Here is a 26,037-nt window from a genome sequence, read left to right on the forward strand (position 1 = left end):
GACCTCGTGATCTGCCTGCCTCGGCCTCCCAAAGTGCTGGGATTATAGGCGTGAGCCACCGTGCCCGGCCAGATACTACTATTTCTTGCAGCCCCCAATCAACCTCACCTGCTAGCACTTACACCCTAAGTAGTCCCCTCCTCTTGAATAAGGGCCAGTCAGAATGTAGCAGAAGTGACTCGTTGCCTCTTCCAGCCCTAAGCCTTAAGAAGGCCCAACAGCTTCCACTTTTATGCTTTTAGGAGCCCTGAGCTACCATTTGAGAAACTGATGTGGAGAAGCAGATTCCCTGGGAGTATACTGTGAGAGAGAAGGTCTAGCCTTACCAGCATCCAGCTGAGCGCAGCGTTCCAAATGTCACTGATAAAGTGTCAGACATGTGAGCAAGGCCATCCTGAAGATGCCAGCCCTGACCGCCACCTGACTACAGCTATGTGAGACACACAAATGAGACCAGCAGAACTGAACAGCACAGCACCCACCAGTCAATCCACACAATCATGAGAAATAAAAAAAAAAAAAAGATTGTTGTTTTAAGCCACTACATTTTGGAGTGGTTTTTATTAAGCAGCAATAGATAACAAAAACACTACTAATGTTAATAATGTTAAAGGTTATGGTTGGTTTGGAGTCCTATTAGATAATATTAGGTCAAGAGGCCCAAACATATCAGAATCCTACCTTAGACTACAGCCATTACCTCCTCCTTCACCCTCACCAAGGTCTAGAGGGAGAAATCTACACACATGAGACAGTGGAGAAGGTAAATTAAAACCACCACCACCAGGGCAGCCAGAACCCTGCTTAGTCAAAATAGACACCAGGCTAGGCATGGTGGCTCACGCCTGTAATCCCAACACTTTGGGAGGCCAAGGCGGGCAGATCACCTGAGGTCGGAGTTCGAGACCAGCCTGGCTAACATGGTGAGACCCCATCTCTACTAAAAATACAAAAATTAGCTGGGCTTTGTGGCAGGAGCCTGTAATCCCAGCTATTTGTGAGCCTGAGGCACAAGAATTGCTTGAACCTGGGAGGCAGCGGCTGCAGTGAGCCAAGATAGCACCATTGTACTTCAGCCTGGGCAGAGCAAGACTCCGTCTCAAGAAAAGAAAAAAAAAAAAAAAAGGACACCCACTGAAACAGGCTGCACCTTCACAGTATGACTATCCACCTGGCTATTCCCTCTCTCGAAGCCTGAGAACAGGCCTAGGTTGGAGTGTCACTGCAGTCTCATGGGGAAGAAGGAAGAAGAGGCCCAAAGGGAGCCACACCCACGTGCAAGACCTAAGCACATCCTGCATGATGCTGAACACTGGGAAAAAATAGCCCAGTTAATGTCTTAGAATCTGACCAATCAGATTAGCCACTTCTCTCATGGAGAGGAAGGAGAACAAGAGGAAGATAAGGAAGAAACTGAAAGTGTCCCCTTTCCTAGACCCTGTACACATTGTCTTATTTAATCCTCATAATAAATCCAAAAGGTAGATATTTTTCTTACCCTAGTATCCATGAGAAGATTAAATATTAGAGAGATTGAGTAACTTTTTCAAGGTTACATAGTAAGTATTTGGAATCACAGGGGTGGGTGGGGGGAGTTACCTGGCAAAAATGAGAAGAGATGCCTTTGGAGCATGGCACATTGTAAATTCACTCACATTGTTTCCTCAGTTGTTTTTTTTGTTAAAGTAAAAAACCAAATCAAATGAAAATGCTGTAGGGCCAGGCACGGTGGCTCATGCCTTTAATCCCAGCACTTTGGGAAGCCGAGGCGGGCAGATCACCTGAGGTCAGGAGTTCGAGACCAGCCTGACCAACATGGAGAAACCCCATCTCTACTAAAAATACAAAAAAAAATTAGCCACGCATGGTGGCGCATGCCTGAAATCCCAGCTACTCAGGAGGCTGAGGCAGGAGAATCACTTGAACCCAGGAGGCAAAGGCTATAGTGAGCTGAGATCGCGCCATTGCAGTCCAGCCTGGGCAACAAGAGCAAAACTCCACCTCAAAAAAAAAAAAAGAAAGTGCTGTACCGTTAGAGGCACCCAAGGAGAGATGGCCCAAAGTCAGTCTTTTTTGTGGCTTGACTGTAGAACAGGTGGAGGGAAAGTATCTCTTTCCACTTCAGCAGAGAAGTGGCTGCACGCCGGCTGTGACTGGTGATAAGAGTCAGGAAGTAGCCACTCAGAAGTGCACAAGAGGCTTCCCCTACCTGCGTATCTTGAGAGATACAGAAGGGACCTGTGGTGTTAATGACCTCCTTGTAAGGGCTGCTATGGTCCGTAGTATCCAATTGTACTGCCACACTAGACTGGCCTGGAGAAACGTGTGTTACCCAAACATTACATCTCTGACGAAAAACTATATTTGTTCCACCCCCACATTCTCCACTCAAGTTCCCAGAAGTTTGCAATTATCCTCAAAAGAAGTTTCCAGACAAGGCTTACTCAGCTTTGGTTTTCAGTGGGATGAGATTGTTTTGTTTTGTTTTTTCATTTCTTTAAACTTGGCTGACCATTGCCATTCCACCCCCAGATGGTGCGTACAGGCCAGTCATGAACCACAAACCTGTTTCCATTCACTCTTCACCTGCTTGTTCTTTTTGCTCCTCTCCCTGGATCTGTGGCTCTACAATCCAGCTGGATCTATGCATCTCCCTCTTTTGTTCCTGTCACCCTCACTACATAACCTGTTGGACCTCTCTTCAGGCCTCTTGGACTTTGATCCTTGCCCAGTTTTCAGCTATACTAACTCCTCTGGCTTGGTATCCCATATTGACTAGCTGAAGTTCTCCATACTAAGTTCCAGTATTGCAGAATTGCACCAGCCAACTGGACCTGGGTGGCATGTAATGTCTAAGCCCTATGCATTGGGAAAGAAACTCTATCTGGAAAAAACAATGGCAGGGATGAAAGAAGAGTTGCCTTTTTTTTTTTTCCCCAAGACGGAGTTTCGCTCTTGTCCAGGCTGGAGTGCAATAGCGAGATCTCGGCTCATTGCAACCTCCACTTCCTGAGTTTAAGCAATTCTCCCTCCTCAGCCTCCTGAGTAGCTGGGATTACAGGCATGTGCCAGCACACCTGGCTAATTTTGTATTTTTAGTAGAGACAGGGTTTCACCATGTTGGTCAGGGTAGTCTCGAGCTCCTGACCTTAGGTGATCCGCCCACTTCGGCCTCCCAAAGTGTTGGGATTACAGGCGTGAGCCACCACGCCTGGCCAAGAGTTGCTTTTAAACTGTACTTGCTGGCACTACCAGCAAAATTTTTACCTGCCCGCCTCTGCACTCCTTTCCTCTGACTCCAGGAGATTTGGAAGTATAAGAAAATCTCCTTGGTTACAACAACTTTGGAACACTGTTTGGCAGTATCTACTAAAACTGAACATATGCATATACTTTTACCCAACAATTCTACTCCTAGATACATACCCAACAGAAATGCACACATATGTTCATCAAAAGACATGCACAAGAATGTTCATAGAAGGATTACTCATAATAGCTAAAAACTGGAATCTCCAAATGTCCAACAGCAGTAGAATGGATTAAAAATAGCATATTCATACAATAGACTATATAGTAATGAAAAAGAATGAACTGTGTTATACACAACCTGGATGAATCTTACAAACACAATACTCAACAAAAAAAGCCACACAAAAAAGCATGCATAATATACATTCCATTTGTATGAAATCTAAAATGGACAAAATGAATCAATGTTATTACAAGTCAGAATAGTGGTTATCATATGGGGAGTAGTAATCAGGTGGGGGCATCAGACGATTGGGTGCTGGTAATGTTGTGTTTCTTGATCTGGGTACTGATCAGTGCATTCACTTTGCAAAAATTCATCCAGCTGTATACTTGCAATTCATGTACTTTTCTAAATATGGATATACATGAATAAAGTGAATGACAGAAAGAAAAATGTCCTTGCTTTCTCCTGAAAATGTAGCTATAAAGGATACCCAAGGTTAGTGACTGAGTAAATGAATTTTCTTGTTTCCCATTTGTCATTCGGGAAAACCTAGCAATGTGTGATTCTTCTGCTGTAATGGATACCTGTCCCCTGTACAAGTGGACATCATGATATTTGGTGGGACATGACCAGTGGGATGGTTCACAGCCAACATTATACGGCTCTCCAACTCTTGGTTCTCAGGTGGACCGGAAGGAACATCACTGTGGGCCTAGCTCTGAGAAGGATCTGGAGGGTGTCCTAAGATGAGTTAACCAGATTGGCTGGATGAGACAGCTTGCAGGCTGCAGAGCATAGGGCCACAGCAAATTTAAAGGACACTGTCAAGGTCTGAAGATGGAATAGAAGAACAGGGAGAGTATCTTAGAGAACTACTTCACCAAAAGGGTTAGGCAGAACAGCAGAAGATAGGTACATGACAACAGGATGGAAATGGAGGCCATTGGGACAGAGCGAGTGGTTTTGGAAGAAAATGGAGCCTGAGAATGAACAATCACAGGCTTTCTATAGGGCTTTTTTTTTTTAGCCTCTATGGAATGGGCAAGAGCTATAAAAGTGCTGAGCTACTATAGACAAAAGTTCTGTACTGTTTCCACTACTCTCCTTTCTGGGCTGTTTGTTTTGGTGACATTCTCCATTCACATTTTACCTCCAGACTCTCCTTCCAGCTTCTAGAATTTTGTTTCCTTGAATATTTTTCAGCTCTCTGGCTTCTACAATTTGGGCCTCCTATTGGGGTGAAAAATTTTATACTTTAGCCAACGACATCCCAGCCCCAACCCATGACTCCCAACGCCTTATAGGTTAACTATATTCCTCTCCTTCAGTCACCGTCACCCCACCAAGATGGGGATCCTGGATTTAAAACAACAACAACAACAACAACAACAACAACAACAACAACAACAGCAGCAGCAGCAGCAGCAGCAGCAGCAGCAGCAGCAGCTGGAACCAAGCAAGCCTGTTGCTTCAGAATTCAAGATCATTTCTTTGCTGCTGAAGCCCCTGTACACCTTCTCTGATACTCCATCCCTGCTCTAGTCTGGTCCCTTTTGGACTATGTTATTGTATTTGGCAAATCCATGCAAGTTGGCTTGGGAATCTTTTTTTTTCTTTTTCTTTTTCTTTTTTTTTTGAGACAGAATTTTGCTCTTGTTGCCCAGGCTGGAGTGCAATGGCACGATCTTGGCTCACCACAACCTCCTCCTCCCGGGTTCAAGCGACTCTCCTGCCTCAGCCTCCTGACTAGCTGGGACTACAGGTATCCGCCACCATGCCCGGCTAATTTTGTATTTTTAGTAGTGACGGGGTTTCTCCATGTTGGTCAGGCTGGTCTCGAACTCCCGATCTCAGGAGATCTGCCCGCCTCAGCCTCCCAAAGTGCTGGGATTACAGGCATGAGCCATTGCGCCCGGCCAGCTTGGGAGTCTTATAAAGAGGTCCCTAGTATGTCTTCCATGTTGGGAATTCCTGCAGGCTTTAGTTTTTTCTTTAGCCTTTGTTTCTAATCCTGTTGTTTTTCCATATATGTTGGTTCTATACCTTGGCACCCCTCTAGGACAGTAAGGACAACAGGCACCCTACCCTGGTTGCTCTAGGATGCCACCCTACTTGGCCATCATTATTTCATTTTATACCATCAGGAGAGGATAATCAGAATTCCTTTGTTTCTATGCTCTTTCTTGCTGCTTACCTGGCTATTTGATATTCTCTTTCTAAAATGTTGCAAACAGATCTTAGTCAACAGCAGCAATAAAGGGTGGTGGAAGTCTGCATTTTGGAAACCAACAAAATGGAGTTGAAATCCTGCATCTATCTACCACCTATTAGCTAGGAGACTTTGTGCAAGTTACTTAACCTTTCTAAGCCTTAGTTTCCTCATCTGTATAACAGGGATCAAGTCTTGAAGGGTTGTTGGGAGGTTTATGTAATATTATGTGAAGATAACATCTGGCCCATATGAGCGACTTAATAAATGCTGGCTGTTATTGTTGGGCTCTTTGTTATAAGAACAGTCATTATCTACCTTCCCAGTTACTGAATGGTGTTAAGGAGTCCAGCTGATCTAAAAAAAAAAAATGAATGCATTTGCTGAGAAGTACATAAATGAATCCCTCTTTATGAGTGTCAGCCAAGAGAAGCATAAATAGCAAACTCTGCAAAGAAGCACATTCTGATGTACAGAAGAATGCAATTCAAGAATACAAATTAGGCCGGGCACGGTGGCTCACGCCTATAATTCCAGCACTTTGGGAGGCCGAGGCGGGTAGATCACCTGAGGTCAGGAGTTTGAGACCAGCCTGACCAAAATAGAGAAACCCCGTCTCTACTAAAAATACAAAATTAGCTGGGCATGGTGGTGCATGCCTATAATCCCAGCTACTTGAGAGGCTGAGACATGGGAATTGCTTGAACCAGAGAGGTGGGGGTTGTGGTGAGTCGAGATCGTGCCATTGCACTCTAGCCTGGGCAACAAGAGTGAAACTTCTTCTCAAAAAAAAAAAAAAAAAAAGAAAACAAATTTAACACCAAAATTGCATTTCACAATAAAAGGCATAAATATTAAGAAATTGAAATAATAAAAAGAAAGTCACTGTCCTAGAGTATTGCTGGTCTCAATAAACAGCTTTGGATTGTAGTAGGCCCTAAGAGAAGCTAGTTCCAAGTAGTATATGTTGGATCTGCCTATATAGAATTCTAGAAGGAGATGGTAGTTATGTTGAATGTGGCAGCAGGCTGAGGGTCTGAGAGCACAAGGCCTCAAAAAGAAACGCAAGGGTTTGAGCAGCAATAACACAAAGGCCAATTAATCAACAGAAAGCAGGAGTAAATAAATATCAGAGGGCAGAACAAGATAGTGTGACCAAAGTACATGCAAACAGTCTGCAGGGAGCAGAGCTATTGATCCGTCAAAGAGCTGGCCTCAGAGAGGGTCACAGAAAATGTGGAAGGAGAGGTAGAATTGGAGGGAGAGCAGCAAGGTACCCAGAGCCAGGAGAGGAGAGCTCGCAGTGCGGAAGCAATATCCTCTCTCAGCTTCAATAGCTATTTATTTCTCTCACTTGGTGAGAATGCATCTGTAGCGAGCCCGGTCTATAATCTTGCAGGCAATAGTAATTGGATGGATAGGAGTGGGGCTGAGACATTGCAAGGGTCTCAGGAAAAATATTTCAGGACAGTCTTCACAGGCTTCTTGGATCCAGGTTTACCTGTGTGTCGTTGATAGAAAGAGAGGACTTGATCGGAGCATGGATCTGATGAGTAAATCCCCCATGGGCAGTCCTCAGGTCCATAGCCTTCCCAGTTAATAAAACAGTAGGATTATCCATGGTCACTTTCTGAAAAAATTATGTGGTGTATCTAGCAGTCTTCCTGGTTATAGTCCAAACAGGGAGATAGAGGAAACATTCTGTGCTGGGGTCAAGTTTTCCTTTTAGATGTGCAACGCCAAATGTATATTTTTAAATTTACTTTTGAGACAGGGTCTCCCTCTGTCACCCAGGCTGGAGGGCAGTGGCACGATCTCAGCTCACTGCAGCCTTGGCCTCCCTGGCTCAATCCATCCTCCCACCTCAGCCTCCCGAGTAGCTGGAACCACAGGCGCACGCCACCATGCTAGACTAACTTTTTGTATTCTTTGGAAGAGACGGGTTTTTGCCATGTTACCCAGGCCGATCTCAAACTCCTGGGCTCAGATGATCCACCAGCCTTGGCCTCCTAAAGTGCTGGAATTACAGGCACGAGCCACTATGCCCGGACTTGTACAAATTATTTAACCAGTCTGAGTCTTGGTTTCCTCACTAGAAAAATGGAGATAATATCTATTGGAAAGAGTTGTTATGAAGGTTAAATGAGATACATCTCACCATGCCTGACACATTGAAGCTAAGAGCACTCAGTAAGTGGTCTTTCTATTTTCTTTCTGCTGATCCTTGATTGAAAGAGCTGTATCTTGGTTGGGCGCAGTGGCTCACACTAATCCCAGCACTTTGGGAGTGAGGCTGAGGTGGGCAGATCACCTGAGGTCAGGAGTTGAAGACCAGCCTGGCCAATTTGGCGAAACCACTTCTCTACTAAAAATACACAAAATTAGCCAGGAATGGTGGCGTGGACTTGTAGTCCCAGCTACTCGGGAGGCTGAGGCAGGAAAATCGCTTGAACCTGGGAGGCAGAGGTTGCAGTGAGCCGCAATCACACCACCGCACTTCAGCCTGGGCGACAGAGTGACACTCTGTCTCAAAAAAAAAAAAAAAAAAAAAGATAGAAAGAGCTGTATCTTATTTCTTATTGTGAGGTTCCCTCCATCTAGCAACCTACTTGGACTTTTTAGACATACTTGGCTGCTATCTTGATCCTAGGTGCTCTCTTAAGAACATAGAGAAATTTGCAATTACGGTATGGTAGAAAGAGTAATTGCTCCCTCAAAACAGCCACGATCTAATCTCTGGAGTCTGTGAATATATTACCTTACTTGGCAAAAGGGACTTTGCAGATGTGATTAGGGTTAAGGACCTTGACATGGGGTTTTCTGGGTGGGCCCAACCTAACCAATGAGTCCTGAAAAGCACTGAACCTTTCCCAGCTGAGGTCAGAGGGAGATGTGACTGGAGAAGGGTCAAAGAGATGTGTATGTGAAAAGGACTCACTGCTGCTGGCTTTGAAAACAGAAAGGAACCATGAGCCAAGCAATGAAAATATCCTCTAGGAGCTAGAAAAGGCTAGGAACCGACTGGGTTTGGTGGCTTGTGCCTGAAATCTCAGTGCTGTGGGAGGATCGCTTGAGCCCAGGAGCTCAAGACCAGCCTGGGCAACATAGGAAGACCCTGTCTCTGTAAAAATAAGCATGGCGTGCCTGTAGTCCTAGCTGCTCGGGAGGCTGAGGGGGAGAATTGCTTGAGCCCGGGAATTCCAGGTTGCAGTGAGCTATGATTGTGCCGCTGCACTTCAGCGAGAAACCCCATTTCTTCAAAAAATAAAGAAGTCGGCGGGGCACAATGGTTCACGCCTGTAATTCCAGCACTTTGGGGGGCCAAGACGGGTGGATCACCTGAGGTCAGGAGTTCTAGACTAGCCTGGCCAACATGGTGAAACCCCATCTCTACTAAAAAAAAAAAAATACAAAAATTAGCTGGGCATGGTGGCAGGCTCCTGTAATCCCAGCTACTCAGGGGGGCCGAGGCAGGAGAATCGCTTGAACCCGGGAGGCAGAGGTTGCAGTGAGCTGAGATTGTGCCATCGCACTCCAGCCTGAAGGACAAGAGTGAGACTTCATCTCAAAAAAAAAAAAAAAAAAAAAAGTCTAGGAAATAGGTTCTCTAGAGCTTCTGCAAAGGAATGAAACCTTGCTAATACCTTGATCTTAGCCCAGTGAGGTTTGTGTCGGACTTCCAACCTACAGAACACCAAGATAATATGTTTGTGTTATTTAGGCCACTAAATGTGTGACAATTTGTTTTAGCAGCAACAGAAAACTAACATATACAGGCACTGAAAAGGGCTCAAGACCATGAGGGTAATTGACAGTATGACTAGATGATTCATAACCAAGCGATACGTGTGGATGATGATTTGATAAAAAATGATCTATCTTCCTAACTCCTCTTAAGTATTATTCCAAAATAATATTTATTTTTTATTTATGATATTCAGTTTAAAAATACAGATTTGGCCAAGCAAACCTATTTGCTCTTGCTCAAGAGTGATAAGAGCATTTTCTTAAAATGTGTGGTGATAAAATATGGTATGTGTGGCAGGGGTTCTGGGTTGAGCCTAAGCTGTGTCTGCACACTGAATTCAAATATGTCGGGCCATCTCATGAGCTGGCCATGATTCTAGCCACAGAAACGGATAATGTGCTTCATGGGATATATAATAATTGGATTCCTCAGGGCTCATGTGCTGTGCCTAGGGGTGCCTAAAACTGAGACTCCCAGGAAATGGCAATTCATTCAAGTCACCTTTAGTAATAAATGGTTGATTGTAAAGGTACATATTCATGGAAACCCAGAAAAGGCTGAGCAATCAGGGTCAGGAAGAAAGGGCAAAGAAGGTGGCTATCAATTCAAGGCAGTTCCAAGACCTTAGCCGTGGGATTTTGTGAATCTTTACTCTTATGTGACTCAGACACTCCCTTTGTGTCTGCCACACTCTGTGCTCACAACAGACTGGCGTTCATACCATCTCATCTGTGTCTTTTCTGCATCATAGGTTCTGCTTACTCATAACTAGGCTTACTCATAACCTGACTTCAGCCAAACCTTTGATTCATTCAAGTCCTCTCTTGACTTCCCCAGCTTCTCTTGACCCCATAGCCTTTCAACTTTATTTATGCATTTATTTGTTAATTTGAAAATATGCAGCACCTATAATGTGCCCCCATGCACTTGATTATCTAGTCAGAGAGGCAACAATCAAATAATTACAAAAGTGTTGCAGGTACATTCTGGGGTACTCAGCCCATTTGTTTAAACAAAGCCCTAGGATGTGCTGCTGGGTGCTCTGTGAACTCACTGCCTTCAGGAGCAGCAGCAATGAACTGGCCATCCTGTTTAATACCACATGACCTTTCCCTCCCCGCAAAGTCCAGATACAGCTAATGAAACTACAGATTGGCATTTGACCAAGGACAATTAATACATTGGCTGGCCAGCAACCAGCAGTTTAATTCAAATTAATAAGCTTCCCTTAGAAGGAAGAAATTACAGCATAACAGACATTATACAGAATGGACCTGTTTACCACAGGGGGATAAATTTTATATTCCAGAGCCATAATCTAAATGTAGAAGGACTTCATCCATGGAGAACTTTCTCGTTGTGAAAGAGAAAGTTAGAGGGCACTTGTTTGATTCAGGAACTTGAAGCAGGGAGAAGGGCAGAGAGCAGGGTTGGTTTTGCGTAGAGCATAGGGCTGTGTTTATCACTCAAATGATGGCCAGAGTGAGGCTTAGGGAAACTGGGCCACTTTCTTTGCAGGAAAGTATCATAGCTCTAGTTAGGATTAAATCAGTTATAGTTTTCATGAAGTTTGCTTCTCAGGGATTCTCTGGGACAGTCCTTGGTCTGGGCCCAAGTGCATATGTTTCAACACAGCACTGACTCTTATGCCAGACTCCAGGTTGTCATGTTTATCTTAAGCAATTTTCTTTACAAAAAAATTGAATTAGGCTGGGCGCAGTGGCTCACACCTGTAATTCAGCACTTTGGGAGGCCGAGGCAGGTGGATCACCTGAGGTCAGGAGTTCAAGACCAGCCTGACCAATATGAGGAAACCCTGTCTCTACTAAAACTACAAAAATTAGCTGGACATGGTGGCATGTGCCTGTAATCCCAGGTACTCAGGAGGCTAAGGCAAGAGAATCGCTTGAACCTGGGAGGCGGAGGTTGCAGTGAGCCAAGAGCACACCATTGCACTCCAGCCTAGGCAACAAGAGCAAAACTCTGTCTCAAAAAAAAAAAAAGAAAGAAAAAAGAAAAAAATTGAATTTAATTAACTTTTTTTTTTTTTTGAGACAGGATCTCCCTCTGTCGCCCAGGCGGAGTGCAGTGGCATGATCATAACTCACTGTAATCTCCACCTCCTGGACCCAAGCAATCCTCCCACCTCGGCCTCTCAAGTAGCTAGGACTACAGGTACAGGCCACCATGCCAGGTTAAGCCTTAGGCAGTTCTCAACCAAGAATTTTAGAGATGCCATGGTATTTTAGACAAGCCATACAAAGGCATCAAGGCACAACTACAGCACATGACCTTGAGTTCTCCTTCTGGAACCCACAGTTAGGAGTTTATGCAGAGAAGGTCAGATTCAAAGGCAGCCCCTTACACTGTTGACTGTGGGTTGGCAACAAAGTTGGCATGGCTCAGTTAGCTATAGGTTCTGTGTCATGTCACTGCCGTGGCTGGAAAGAAGGTGAGGCTCCAGGAGTGTTGAATAGTAACAGCATTTTCTTTCTTTTCTTTTCTTTTTTTCTTTTTTTGAGACGGAGTTTCATTCTTGTTGCCCAGGCTGGAGTGCAAGGGTGCGATCTCAGCTCACTGCAACCTCCAGCTCCCAGGTTCAAGGAATTCTCCTGCCTCAGCCTCCCAAGTAGCTGGGATTACAGGTATGTGCCTCCACACCTGGCTAATTTTTTTGTATTTTTAGTAGAGACGGGGTTTCACCATGTTGGCCAGGCTGGTTTCGAACTCCTGACCTCAGGTGATCCACCCGCCTTGGCGTCCCAAAGTGCTGGGATTATAGGCATGAACCACCGCGCCCGGCCACAGTAACAGCATTTTCTAAGAGGCAGATTGACTAAAGGGCTGGCAGCTCCTGGGAGTTTGTGTACTCTGCTTTTGGGAATAAAACGTTGGCACGTTTGTTCTGTTGTCCGAAGATAGCCTTCATTTTGAAATAGAAACACACAGAGAACTAAGTTTCCTCTGAGACCATCAGGTGGTGTGTCCCAAAGCTGACTTGGAAAGAAGTACTTGGAAAGAAATACAACAAAGTTGCTTGGGGTTATTGTGGTTTATGCAGACCCAAGTCACAGTCCTGGAACGCCGAAGCAGGAATCCAGAACTACAGATCTGCCGAGAACAGAACATGGACCAGCAAATTGGATGTATTATTCTTCATTATGAGAGCCCAGGGGTTGAGGAAAGACAAGCATGAAAGATATTTCAGTGTCTGGAAGACCTCTAGCTGCTAGAGACCATCCCCTCTTTGTAGGATCCTTAGAGGCTGTCTGGTTCAGCTTTCTCATGTTACTGATATAATAAATACCAAGTCCCAGAGAAACCTTGCCTACTTCAATTAATGGTTGAAACATGAATAAGACTCGTGGGACAACCTCCTTTTTAAATGAGATCTGGCAGGAAATGATCATGGTCAGAGCTGAAATGTCTTTTGTGTGAGCATCACATTTACACACATGCTGAGAATCCATGTGTTCAACAGGTCGCCAGCATGTAGCGAGGGTGTTGATAAAGTCCCAGGTCCTCGGTAATGACTGGTGAATGGTGTCATTTAATCATGGAATTAGGCAAGCCAGAAGCCCCAGTGGCCCTTGATCCCTGCCCAAATCCAGTCTATCACCAAGTCTTGTCAATACTGCCTCTATCTACTTCTTTTTCTTCAGAACTGGGCTCACTATCATCTTCTCTTGCCTGGGCTTCTGGGACAGTGTTCTAATGGTCTGCCCACATTTCCACTGCCTGCAATTTACTTTTCTCACAGCAGCTGATGGTCTTCCCTCTACAGCCTTATTTATTTATTTATTTATTTATTTATTTATTTATTTATTTATTTTATTTTTTTGAGATGGAATCTCACTCTGTTGCCCAGGCTGGAGTGCAGTGGCGCGATCTTGGCTCACTGCAAGCTCTACCTCCCAGGTTCACACCATTCTCCTGCCTCAACTTTCCGAGTAGCTGGGACTACAGGCGCCCGCCACCGCGCCCGGCTAATTTTTTTGTATTTGTAGTAGAGATGGGTTTCACCGTGTTATCCAGGATGGTCTCGATCTCCTGACCTCGTGATCTGCCTGCCTCGGCCTCCCAAAGTGCCGGGATTATAGGCGTGAGCTACCGCGCCCGGCCTATTTTTTAATTGTTAATTAATGAACTTTATTTTTAGAGCAGTTTCATAGGTTTACAGAAAACTGAGCACATAGTACAGGGAGTTCCTTTATACCCACTTTCTATGCCACTCACAGTTCCCCCTATTATTAGCATCTTGAATTAGTGTGGTACATTTCTTACAACTGATAAACCAATATTGATACTTATTATTAACCGAAGACTGTTATTATGAACCAAAGCTTACATTATGGTTTAGTCTCCTGTTGTATAATAAATGTATGACATGTATCCACCATTGCAGTATCATACAGGATAGTTTCGCTGCTCTAAAAATCCCTCGTACTTCACATCCCTTGCCAGTGATTGTTTCAAAAGTGGATCCTGTGGCCGGGTGCGGTGGCTCGTGCCTATAATCCCAGCACTTTGGGAGGCCAAGGCAGAAAGATCACTTGAGGGAAGTTTGGGCAGTATAGCAAGACTCCATCTCTACAAAAAATTAAAGAATTAACCAGGTGTGGTGGTGTGCACCTGTAGTCCCAGCTACTCAGGAGGCTGAGGTGGGAGGATTGCTTGAGCCTAGGAGTTCGAGGCTGCGGTGAGCCATGATTGCACCACTGCACTCCAGCCTGGACAACAGAGTGGGACTCCATCTCAAAAAAAAAAAAAAAAATCAAAATGCAGATCTTTATTACAGCAAAACATACCTCCAAAACTGCAGATCTTCTGTCTCTCCCCTCACTCAGCCTCACCTTGTTCCACTATCTAGCATTCTGTTTCCAACCATACAGGTCTTTTTGTTTCAGTCCCTCAAGCCACACTCAATTCTGTCTCAGAGTTTTGCTCATGTTGTTTTTTCTTCATGAAATGTCCCATTCTACCTCCCGGCCCCAAATCCAGGTCTTATCACAGCTGCCTCCTTCCTAAACTGTGAGCTCCTCACTGGCAAAGCTGTGTTATTGTACCCATGGTACCCAGCACATAGTGGATGTGTAATAAATGTTTGCTGAATAATATTAATAATTAAATTATTAGATGAAGAGAACAACAGCACAGAGCTTCACTTGATTGTGAGGAGCTTGGGAAGGGTACTGAAAGTTTGCAATGACAGCTAGGGGATGAAAGGGAAGGAAATGCTGATAGGAAAAATGCCTATTCAATAGGCTGAGAACACAGCTAAAAATTTGTAGAGGCGGCCAGGCACATGGCTCAGGCCTGTAGTCTCAGCACTTTGGGAAGCCAAGGGGAAAGGATTGCTTGATCCCAGGAGTTTGAGACCAGCCTGGACAACATGACAAGACTCTGTCTGTATAAAAAGAAAAAAGAAAAAAATTTAATTAGCTATGCATGGTGGTGTGCCCCTGTAATCCCAGCTACTTGGGAAGCTGAGGCAGAAGGAGGCTTGAGCCCATGAGTTTGAGGCTACAGTGAGCCATGATCATGCCACTGCACCCCAGCATAGGTAAAAGAGTAAAAGTCTGTCTCAAAAAAGAAAAGAAAATTTGTAGAGGCCTCAACCCAGCAGATGGTGTCAGGGGAGAGCACTGGATGAATAGTTACCGTGAAAAAGAGTTTAAGATTTGCAGGGTGGAACTGTTCTGGTAGTGACAAAGTACAGGGTGTGGCCATAGGAGTCCACTGAAGAGAACTGGAAGTGAAGACGCTGAGTATGAAAGGTCAGGAAACTAAGAAGCTGGGTCATTGAGTGGGTGGCCTACAAAGTCAGCAAAATCTCCCTTCCACCCAGGAAGAAGAAGTGAGACAGGTATTTAAGAAATATGGCTGATGGATGACAGAGATGAAAGGAGAGAAGATGACAAGTTGGATGTCATGGACTTCACTGGGGCAGAGGTTTTTCATAGGGAAGAAATTGTTAGAAGGGTCTTAGGGAACTGGAAGAATGTTGTTGCTAATGCCTCCCTGTATTGGGGGCATGAAAGAATAAATAGCTTCTACTCGAAAGAAGTACAGGGGAAGTGGTAACCTCAGGGGAAAGCCAGGTTTCAGTTCAGACTAGAAGGTGAGGGAGTTTGCAAGGTCTCTGGTTGCACATAACAGAAATCAGCTCCAGCTATCTGTGGCCAGTAGTGAGTGACGGGTTGAGGGAGTTGGGTATCTTGGACAGTTGCACAAGATGGTAGCCACAGGCCTATCATTATGGGTGAGAAGATGCTATGATGGTCTTGATGAGCTGGGAAGACACTCCAAAAAGGTGTCCACTTTAGATAGTTCTGTGAAGAAGTTAAGGAAGTAGGAGAATTCACCAACAGACAGGGGTTCCATAGGACACAAATATTAATGGAATGTCTGGGGAAGTAGAGAGAAACAGAAGTACAGAGAAATATGGGGATTAGAGTGGTCTGTGGGTTCCAAGTGGTGGTATCAGGAAGGTGGTATCTAGAATGGCAGCTACAGGAGGACCTACAAGCACATGGTGACATTTGTCGTGTCTGTCTAGCCCCTATTCTATTCCAAATATCTGTCTGCTCCCTGATTCGTCTTCAACCATTGAATTACAGTTTCTTTCCTTTGTGTGTGTGGGGGGGTGGGTGGGTGGGGGGACAGAGTCTTGCCCTGTTGCCCAGGCTGGAGTGCAGTGATGCAATCATAGCTCAGTGCAGCCTTGAACTCCTGAGCTCAAGCAATCCTCCCACCTCATACTCCTGAGTAGCTGGATATACAGGGGCACCACCACACACGACTAAGTTTTTTAAAAAATTTTGTAGAGATGGGAGTCTCACTGTGTTGTCCAGGCTGGTCTGGATCTCCTGGCTTCAAGCAGTCTTCCCACCTTGGCTTCCCAAAGTATTGGGATTACAGGCATGAGCCCGGCTGAATTTGAATTTCTGACTTTCTTTGCCTCATCTCCTTTCTTTGCCCCAGAACATCTCTTAGAGCTTCACTGTGCCACCAAGACTTCTGCTACCTCCCTAAGAAGCTGCACCCTGGATTATTTCTTAAACACCCACTGTGCGGGTTGGATGCTGACCCAGCCTGCTCTACTGAGCCCTGTGAAGCCCCGACCATCTTCTAACTTACCATATTATATTGTAATATTTTTGTGTCTCTCTTGTGTTCTAATCTATGAGTTTCTTCAAGAGCAGACATTATTTCTTGTTCTTATTTACAGTCCTCCCCTGTAATGTCTAGCACATTGCTTGTGACCCAGGCAGGGATGGACTTGTCGAATGACTGACTGAATGACTGAGTGAGTGAATGGACTTTGATCTCTTATTGTCCTGTTCCTGTAGTCTAGAAATGTTAGACTCAGACGTACCCTCTCTGGCAAGACTTTCCCTTTCTTGCCCACCCTTTTATCTGATTTCCTGGTTTTGATTTCATGCTTGCCAGACATAGACCATTTGCTGGGCTAAAGAAACCCAGCTTGAGAGATACCCTGTCCCAATTCTTCCTGGCCTGCTCCTCCCAGGATCCTCCTAGAATATGGGTCTGAGACATATCGAATGTTTTCTCTACTTCCTAAAATGACATCTCTATAATGTAGGCTGAGTCCCCATCCCTGAACACTTGGGTTAGGGCCAGGATCACCTGGTCCATATTCCCCAGACTGTCTTTTCCCACCTTCAACACATCTACCATCCTAGCAGAAGGGAAGCCCCAGTTTAGTGAACAGAGTGGCTGAGAAGTTACATGGCCATGATAATGCCTGATTTCAGGAAAGGGATTACTTCTGGAATAGCAGGGAGATGACATGAGAGCAGGCACAGGCTACGGGAGCTTTAACTGTACGGGTGATATTTTATTTCTAAGATGGGTACATACTCATTCGTGATTCCTTAAATCTCTCTCTTTTTTTTTTTTTTTGAGATGGAGTCTCACTCTGTCGTCCAGGCTAGAGTGCAATGGCGTGATCTCTGCTCATTGCAATGTCCACCTCCTGGGTTCAGGTGATTTTCCTGCCTCAGCTTCCCGAGTAGCTGGGATTACAGGTGTGCGCCACCAAGCCCAGCTAATTTTTATTTTTTTAGTAGAGATGGTGTTTCATTATGTTGCCCAGGCTGGTCTCAAACTCCTGACGTCAAGTAATCCATCTGCCTGGGCTTCCCAAAGTGCTGGGATTACAGGCCTGAGCCACCACACCTGGCATAAATGTTTTGTAATCCTGAAACATTTCAATGACAAAGCTTAGAATGAGAGGTACTCAGCTTTTGCCTTAGCAGAATGCCTGCAGGTGGACCTGGGGATAGAGACAGTAGTGGTTAATGGACTCTAGGGGTTTAGGGGAATTAAATCAAAGTGTTCAGCAGAGAGAGGACAAAGGGGCAGTAGAGGGCTTCTGGGCTCAGGGCCAACATCTTGGACCACAAGTCTATAAGCTGAGTTTGACTGACTGTAAAAGCCTGTGAATCTATTGTATTCACTGGCAAAAATCTTCAAAATAGGCAATCTCCAGCTTATTAGTTTATTTATTGGTCTGTTGTCTGGAACTGGGAACAAGTTTTCCTATAGAAACAATATTACAAATGGTGGCTCTGCCCCAAGGCCAGCCCACAAAAGCTCACAGAACCGTAATGTACCTGAAATATTGTACTCATAATACTACAGATCCTGACCACTATTTATAAAAGTGTTTCTGTGGGAAAGTGCATTTTGAGTTTTAATGCCGGTAACACATATTCCTCAGCCCTGTGAGTCCTCTGGACTCTTGACCTTACTCCCACTGTGCTGATTCTTATCAGAATGGCACCATAAGCGCTGGCACCATAAGCAGCAGGAAGGCAAGTTAGTTGCTTTCTGTTGCTACAGAATTCAAGCTGAAGTTTCAGCAATTCATCTTCACTAAGCTGACCCCAACCCCTACCATGTACCCTGGCCTGTGATCTAAGTTTAGCCTTTTAAACACAACAAAGAGCCTCTTATGCAAAACATGCTTTGTGCACCCTATCCCAAGCTGATACATAAACTCTGTCACATTAGGGACTCAATTTGGATGTTTCTGGAATGCCAAAGATGAGCGGGAGTCTTCGTTTCATGAGGAAAATGGTCTGGAAAATTTTGGGACTAGTAAAATCCCTGAGACACTGGAAAGGGACAGCTTTTGAACAGGGGCTTGTATAATCAAGCGGAGAAGTCACCTGATGTTGACTGAAAGGAGATGAAAAATGTCCCTAAGGAGGCCAGGCATAGTGGCTCACGCTTATAATCCCAGTGCTTTGGTAGGCAGAGGCGGGCGGATCACTTGAGGTCAGGAGTCACAACGCCAGGAGTTTGAGACCAGCCTGGCCAACATGGTGAAACCCCATCTCTACTAAAAATACAAAAATTAGCTGGGCATGGTGGCGACCGCCTGTAACCCCAGCTACTTGAGAGGCTGAGGCATGAGAATAGTTTGAACCCAAGAGGCAGAGGTTGCAGTGAGCCCAGATCACTGCACTCTAGCCTGGGTGACGGAGCGAGACTCTGGCTCAAAAAAAAAATTTTTAAAGTCCCTATGTTTAGAACACTGGTGTCTTTGGCAAGGACAAGTATCTCTGAGTATGATACAGACACTCAAATACTCTCACTTAGAGAGTTCAGGTGGAGAACTGAAATCTGAAAGATCCACATGACATTCTGGGGGCCTAAAAACTATGATTTCTTCATAGACAAAAGATATTTTCTGTTGGCTATGAAGATGGTAATTGTAGGAAACTTTCTCACTATATCCAGAGCCCCAGCCTCAGTGGTAGAGGACAATGACATGTGGTGGTCCTGTTGGCCTGGAGGAGTAGCGAGGATTCAAGATTAGAGCCTGGGATAGTCACAGAGGCCGTTGAAGGACAGCATGAGTCCCTGGGACACTCAGTAGTAGAGCCACTTTGGGCAGTTGGGGCTTCGAGCCCTAGTGCCACACAGGGCTTATTTTGGTAAAGCACTCTGATTGGGACAATACCTTTCCTCTATGGTGTACAGTCTTGATGGGACTAGAAATCAAACTGCCTTGTTCTTTCCTAGCCAGGGAGCGAGGTGAACAGACTGTCTCCTTAGATTTGAATCTTAGGGCTGGGCATGGTGGCTCACACCTGTAATCCTAGCACTTTGGGAGGCTAAGGCTGATGGATCACTTGAGCACAGGAGTTTGAGACCAGCCTGAGCAACATGGCGAAACCCTGGCTCTACAAAAAAAATACAAAAAAATTAGCTGGGCCTGGTGGCGTGCACCTGTAGTCCCAGCTACCTGCGGGGCTGAGGTGAGAGGATCGCTTTAGCCCAGGAAGTCAAGGTTGCAGTGAGCCGAGATCACACCACTGCACTCCACCCTGGGTGACAAAGTGAGGCGCTGTCTCAGAAAAAAAAAAAAAGATTTGAATCTTGAATGGCATGACCTAGACACTAAAAGCTGGTTGGCACCTATTGTCCCAGCGTTGTGCCCCCAGCCACCTTAACCTCTAGAGTTGCCCGGCTTCCTGTCCTCCAAGCAGACTCTCTAGCTTTCCCATGAGTCCCATCTGCTACCTATTATCCTCCTAAAACAGTTCTCTCCTACTCAAGTCATCCAGTCTGTTTCTGTTTTGTATGATTGAAGAACTTTCACTAACACAGACTCTGATGGCAGAAGGTTGATAGATCAAGGAAAATCTGCCAGTACAATTTGTAAAGCAACTCAAAGCCTAAATCAGCAGAAGGAATAGTTATAGCATATCATCTTCAGATACAAAAATGACAGTTCATATCTTTCAGATGTGATGAGCTCAACTTTACCTGATATGTTCACAATGTCAAGTTCAAATTTAAAAAACAAAAAACAAGCAAACAATAAAACCCTTTTGGCCAGGCACAGTGGCTAATGCCTGTAATCCCAGCACTTTGGGAGGCCGAGGCAGGCAGATAACCTGAGGCCAGGAGTTCAAGACCAGCCTGGTGAACACGGTGAAACCCCGTCTCTACTAAAAATACAACAAATTAGCGGGGCGTGGTGGCTCGTGCCTGTGGTCCCGGCTGCTTGGGAGGCTGAGGCAGGAGAATTGCTTGAACCCAGGAGATGGAGGTTGCAGTGTGCTGAAATCATGCTACTGCCCTCCAGCCTGGGTGACAGAGCAAGACTCCGTCTAAAAAAATTAAAATAAAAATAAATTAGCCGGGCATGGTGGTATGTGCCTGTAGTCCTATCTACTTGGGAGGCTGAGGTGAGAGGATGGGTTGAGCCCAAGAGTTTGAAGTTACAGTGAGCTATGATCACACCACTGCAGTCCAGCCTGAACAACAGAGCGAGACCTCTGTTGTTTAGAGTGAGACCTCTAAAAACAATTTTTTTTTTTTTACCTGAGAAGGCAAAGATGGGTGGGTAGAAGGAAGGTTAATATAAATATTATTCTGGGAACAAGTTACGAATTCCTAGCCCTGCATCATGCAATTTACTCTGATGACATGATAAATATGTTGGCTGTATTCAATGGTAACTATGGTTTTGTCTCATTTATTTTGGGAAATAAATATATTCATTTATATTAATAGAAAGATTTTTAGGAAAACAGGCAAATTGCAATTCCATTCCTTTGTTATCATTTAAAATAACTGAGTTAAGATTCAATGGTAGTTTAAAAATAACAATGGAGAAAAATGTGTCTGGAAATGGCCAGTTGGCCAAATGAAGTGAAGTATGTTTCAATTCAACTAGTTGGCATTTTCTTTTTTTTTTTTCCTCTTTTTTTTTTTTTTTTTTTTCTTCTGAGATGGAGTTTTGTTCTTGTCACCCAGGCTGGAATGCTGGAATGGCGTGATCTCAGCTCAGTGCAACGTTTGCCTCCTTGTTTCAAGCAATTCTCCTGCCTCAGCCTCCCAAGTAGCTGGGATTACAGGCCTGCACCACGATGCCCAGCTAATTTTGTAGGCATTTTCTATTTGCCCCATGATTAGCAGACCGGGTGGCGGAGCTTGTCTGAGAAAGGGCAGGCTACTTTATCCATCAATGCCTGGTGCAAAGACATGCCATCTACTGCACCGGATGATCATCTGGGCCTCAGGCTATGGGACAGCCTGATCCTCGGCCCATGGAGCAGCCTGGTCCTTAGTCACAGGACATGTTTCCCATCCCAGGGGAGCTCAGGTTTGTGGGTTCCACTCTTGAGATCTAAACAACAATGGACTCAGGGGGCTCAGGCAGCTTTCTCTGATCCAGTTTGTCTCTCTCCCACCTGAGTTGAGGCCACTGCAGCATAGATGAAAACTAGGGACACTCAATGTGCATGCTGCCTCTCAATTCTTAACTTCCACTGGAGGCCCAGGACTCACCCTTGTCCTGGAAAAACCCCCTTCCTTCTCCCCTTTGCTATGTTTCTGCCATCATCATAGCGTGTGCCTTCCCTCACCCTCACCCCCAACCAAACCCTATCTCACCCATGATCTCTGTTTCCAGAGTTCTGGCTCAGCACAAGTTGGAGCAAAGTGCTTTTAGACACAGAAGTGAAGCAGCTTCCCTGTTATGTAAATGGTACGATACAATAGATCTGGTGCCATGTGACAACCCTCCCCATATAGTCCCTTAAGAGGCAGAGGCAGAGACCTTAAGCAGCTGTCATTGACCCCCTCCTTTTCATGACAGTTTTAGTCAGCCTCTCCACCTCCTTCTTCCCAGCCCCAGTGCCCTTTGTGATAAAGAAAGGGTATGGGCCTGGGATGCGGGAGGTGGAGAGGCTGATTTAAGAGGCTTTCTGCCTCTATGGAATTACCACTTCTGAGTCCTCTATCTGAGATCTCTGTCTGCTCTGATTTCTAACTTCTAGCACAGTCTTTACAAAATAAAAACTTCAAGGAGCCTACAACTTTATCCAGATTTGGAAGGAAAATGAGAGAAAAACTGCCTTATAGATTGGTAAGTCTAAATCATGGCATTGCCTTTTGCCTATGTAGAGTCTCAGTCATTTAAGGAATAGCATTGTGTGTGACTTTGGGGAGGTCATATGTACCTGCACAATCTCCTGAAATACTTTCCCAATCTGAACATAAGCCCAGGAGCCAGGTTCTTTGACCACTGGCCATAGCGTCACTCCAAGCCAACTCCAAGAATTGGGCTAGAGAGCCCCATGGTTATCTACATCATGGCTGTAAACTTTGTACCCAGTCAGGTACAATTATTCCTGGGATTCTTACAGCCTTCTGCTTTTACTAAACCAAAATTTACCTTCCCAAAAGGAAGAAGTTTCCCTAGTTATAGAGTTAGATAGAGCACTCTAGAAGTTGAAGACTTGCTTGTCTCTTTCCCAGCTTTGACTTACCTGGAAGCAAAAAGCCCTACACCATTGAAACCAACACCTTTAACAGTGCAGCAGGGTCATATGGCCCCAAGATAAGTGATCTGTGGCTCGGGCAACAGTCAGTCTCTGCAGAAGAAGCTAGGCTGGTTGATATCAACTAGCTGACATAAGAATGGGAATCATTTACCATGGCCACCTTCATAGTCTGGAAGCATCATCTCCAGGTATCCAGCATCCTGTAGTAATGTGTTTGGAACATTAGAGCCTGGTGCTGTTCAGATAGACCTAGATGAACACTTAAGTGTTTGGATTTTACTATCTCATAAACTTGGCAGTGAAATGGCCAGGTGACTTCTCTATTTCAAAACACTAGGGAGTAGAGGAAACATTTCTATTCTTGGAAATCCTCCTGTAGCTACAATAAATAAAAGCAAAATCCAAATGTCTGCAGTTCATAGTGCCTAGCACAGGCACCTAGCATAGAGCTAGAGTCACCCAGGAGTAAGTCGGGACACACCATGAGTCCTCTTTACCCAGACCAGTGGCTGTTTTTCCACAAGCAGGGAGCCCTGTCACAAGTACTTTGCCTTTCCATAAGAATACTGTAATTCTCACCTCATATACCTCAGAAGGAAACCCTGCTGATTTAGAGCATTAAATATAAGAAGATAACATCTTAAAATACTAGAAGAAAATATGATATTCATCTTGCTCTTAAAGAAAAACCTTGTAATCATTAAGTCAATAGAAAAAAATGCCAAAATAAATAAATTCAGTTACATAAAAGAAATATATTAGCTACAGCAAGTTATCATAATAAAAATAAATGCTGGCCGGGTGCAGTGGCTCACGCCTGTAATCCCAGCACTTTGGGAGGCCAAGGCATACAGATCACTTGAGATCAGGAGTCCAAGACCAGCCTGGTCAACATGGTGAAACTCTGTCTCTACTAAAAATGCAAAAATTAGCCAGGCGTGGTGGTGTATGCCTGTAACCCCAGCTACTTGGGAGGCTGAGGCGGGAGAATCGCTTGAACCTGGGAGGCAGAGGTTGCAATGAGCCGAGATTGCGCCACTGCATTCCAGCCTGGGTGACAGAACAAGACCCCATCTCAATAAATAAATGCCAATAATTTAAATAAAATAAAATAAAGACTTTAAAAAATACTTTCTTATGCTTTTAAATAAATTCATAAGAAAAGCACTGTGATTCAAGTTTAGAAAAATAGGTAAGACATGGGCTGGGCGCGATGGCTCATGCCTGTAATCCCAGCACTTTGGGAGGCTGAGGTGGGCAGATCACCTGAGGTCAAGAGTTCAAGACCAGGCTGACCAACATGGAGAAACCCCGTCTCTACTAAAAATACAAAAATTAGCCGGGCATGGTGGTGCACAGCTATAATCCCAGCTACTAGGGAGACTGAGGCAGGAGAATTGCTTGAACCCAGGCAGTGGAGGTTTCAGTGAGCCAAGATCACACCACTGTACTCCAACCTGGGCAACAGAGCAAGATTCCATCCAAAAAAAAAAAATGCTCAGACTCTTTGAACTACTAATTTTAAGAATCTAATCAGAGGCCAGTCACAGTGGCTCACACCTGTAATCCCAGCACTTTGGGAGGCCGAGGCAGGTGGATCACCTAAGGTCGGGAGTTCCACACCAGCCTGACCAACATGGAGAAACCCTGTCTCTACTAAAACTACAATATTAGCCAGGCATGGCGACACATGCCTGTAATCCCAGCTACTTGGGAGGCTGAGGCAGGAGAATCACTTGAACCTGGGAGGCAGAGGTTGCGGTGAGCTGGGATTGTGCCATTGCACTCCAGCCTGGGCAACAAGAGCGAAACTTCCTCTCAAAACAACAACAACAACAACAACAACAAAAAACTAATCAGAAATGTGAATGTAGTTTTGTGCACAAAAGTATTTATCATAATGTAATTTAGAATTGGAAACAACTGAATATTCAACAATGGTGAAAGTGTTATAGTAATTTATGATATATATAGATGAAATTCATGGCTCCCATATGCAGTCATTAAAAATAATTTTGTTACATAAAGATACTTATGAGACAATGGTAGGTGTAAAAGGCAAAACAGGGCCAGGTGCAGTGGCTCACGCCTGTAATCCCAGCACTTTGGGAGACCGAGGCGGGCAGATCACCTGAAGTCAGAAGTTCGAGACCAGTCTGACCAACATGGAGAAACCCCATCTCTACTAAAAATACAAAATTAGCTGGGCGTGGTGGCAGGTGCCTGTAATCCCAACTACTCGGGAGTCTGAGGCAGGAGAATGGCTTGAACCATGGAGGCGGAGGTTGCAGTGAGCCAAGATTGTGCCACTGCACTCCAGCCTGGGCAACGAGAGCAAAACTCTGTCTCAAAAAAAAAAAAAGAAAAAAAAAAAAAGGCAAAATAGCAAACTGAATAAATCATAAACTACATTTTTTAAATAAAATTAAAAGAACAATTAAAGGCTGAAACAGTGGCTCATGCCTGTAATCCCAGCACTTTGGGAGGCCGAGGTGGGAAGATCCCTTGAGACCAGCTTGGGCAACATAGTAAGACCCCGTCTCTTAAAAAAAAAACACCAATTAAAATTGATGAGAGTAGAAATAATTTTTTTGTTTTATTCTTTACCCTTTTCTATATTTTCTATATTTTTGCAGCCCAATAAATGTTTTTAAAATCACCTCTGAACTTTTACTACTAGTGCTTTTTTTTCTACAACTTTATACCATAATGAGATTTCTGATGGTGCACAAAGACCTGCAGTTTATATAATAAGTGACAAATCATTTTTACTCATTAGATAATTGCATATTAAGTACCTTTGTGTTTTAATATCTATTATCTTAGAGGATAACTGAGTTAATCAGTAGAGTTTACTTTAGACTGAAATAATAATTGTACAGTTTAGTCTGAATGACTTCAACACTTTGAGCAGGCCCCTCCCAGATGGCAGCCTGCAGGACAGATGGTCTGTCAAAGGTTCCTGGCCTCTGCTACCTTTGTCTTGGGTCATATCTCTGAGCTCCATCCTTTATCTCACTCTCTTGGCCATGTCTGACTTCCGTATAGGTTCTTCAACTCAAATCAGGTTCCTAATATCCCCAGCGCTCTTGTATTGATGTCTTAACACTTCCCTTCTAGCCGGGCGCGGTGGCTCACGCCTGTAATCCTAGTACTTTGGGAGGCCAAGGCGGGCAGATCACCTGAGGTCGGGAGTTTGAGACCAGCCTGACCAACATGGAGAAACCCCCATATCTACTAAAAATACAAAATTAGCTGGGCATGGTGGCGC

Source organism: Pan paniscus, chromosome 19 (assembly GCF_029289425.2).
Source record: "Pan paniscus chromosome 19, NHGRI_mPanPan1-v2.0_pri, whole genome shotgun sequence".
NCBI classification, from domain to species: domain Eukaryota; kingdom Metazoa; phylum Chordata; class Mammalia; order Primates; family Hominidae; genus Pan; species Pan paniscus.